Genomic DNA, 1,942 nt, shown 5'->3' on the forward strand with positions numbered 1-1,942 from the left:
CAATTGCAAAAAGCTATTGGTTTCATCATGCGAGTGTCGAAACAAAGTGTCCAATTGTCTTCGCGTATTTTTAAACTTGGAACTAGTCAAGACTGCATAATTTTACTTTTCCATGGATCGTCCTCACGATTTCTACTCTGTTGAATGGTGTTTCTGTGGATTGTACTCTTGATCCTTACTACCCGTGGAGTACTGCTACTATTGTTTTTTAGTAGTATGTTTTCTTATATTCATGTTTTTTTGTTCATGTTGATTGAGCTGTTTTCGAAATGATTTGTATTACTGTTATTACGTCGTTTTATTTATTTATTTTCGACTGTTTTGACACGTGTTTTGACATAAAAGTATTATATAATATTGTTTACCAGTAATTTCTAAATCATTTTTTTCAGTGGGACGGTGACTCTCATCTCCAGCACTCAAGGTTTTTTTTTCATTAAGGCAAACAAATGTGGAGGAAATATGGTTCCTTAGTCAGGTTGTGGGAAGCAATAGTGTTGTTTTCTAACTTCCACTGTGATTTAGACCCAAATCGGCTCTAATCCCAATCGAGAGAACCTAGGCTCCATCCATATTCGATAGATTTGTAGGTTGGTCAATTTTGTGGAAGATTCTATACTCGGGGAGGTTTTTTTTGCAAATTAGCAATATTTTAAATGTGTTTTTGGGAAGTTATAATATTTCGCATAGGTTGGTACGTAATGTGCGGTGCCGAATGGTATTGTATGGATCCGGAAGTTTCAAATGACAGTTTCAATCTGTCATGACTAAATTTTCCTGCGATAATCAGTATCATGATCAGACCGTAAACCAGCATAAGTTATGTGTAACTGGTCATTTCCATACAAATGTATATCGATACTAGTCGGTAGTTAAAATTAATCAAATAAACGGGTAAAAAATCTTGACAAAACATGCGAGAATTAGTTGCAGACAGGAATTAGCCAGATTGGGATAGTATCAAGGACGGAACATCAGCAAATATGGTCGTTCTCTTAAGCCAAGGAAGCTGAAGTACGTGAAATATGAAATGATACTGGTGAAGTGCAATTCCCTTAAGTTTATATGGCTTCTGAACTGCTACACTGAATGTACTCTTACTGTGCTCAAGCATTAGCGAGAGAAACAAAATGGAGCTTTAACCCATACAAAGCACGCCTTGCAATCATTTATATAACTGGAGACCTTCATTTCTCTTATAATTCATCTTTTCCCTGCTCCCCATAAATGAACGTAAGAGTTATTCTTCAATTCCTGGCCTACCGGTATTTAATAACTGTTTAAACCCTTCACTGCCAACAACATAGCTTCGAAAGCCTTAACTGTTAGCAATACATCAATCATCTGGACCTATTCACCTGCCTTATACTGTTGCGAAAAATTTGGTTTTCTCCTTTCGTAACAACTCGATGCTTCCTTTATTAAAAGAAAGCTACCTCACACTTAGTTACGAGAAACTGTTTTGTTAAAATTGAATTATCAATGGATGGATTAAGATATATTGGTTCTTTTGATGTAGCAGAATATCAGGAATACAGCTAGTCCTTGTTAACAAAATAGAAATTAACGCGAATGAGATACAATCGTCACTTCAGTCCCGAGGAATAGATTGAAATGAATTTTGAGGGAGTAAAACAATAACGGAGCAGAATAACAAATTGGATCGGTGATTTAAAATTCCCTTGCAGAGATGGATGCGTATCTCTTTTTTAGTGAGTCAACAATGAATCCTTTTATATTGAAAACAAATGAGTGTGGATTACAATATGAGAATAGCTCCCTATAAGGTTTTTACAAAGCTGACAGTAATTTCATAGATGCAAGAGAAATTTGCATATTAGTTCGTTTTCAATATATGTAAAAAGGAATTGCATAGAAATTGTTTACCAATTGTTGTACAGTCATTCTCACAGCTGTATCTAAGATTTGTATATAGGATAAA

This window comes from Loa loa, assembly GCF_000183805.2.
Source record: "Loa loa unplaced genomic scaffold supercont3.62, whole genome shotgun sequence".
Lineage (NCBI taxonomy): Eukaryota > Metazoa > Nematoda > Chromadorea > Rhabditida > Onchocercidae > Loa > Loa loa.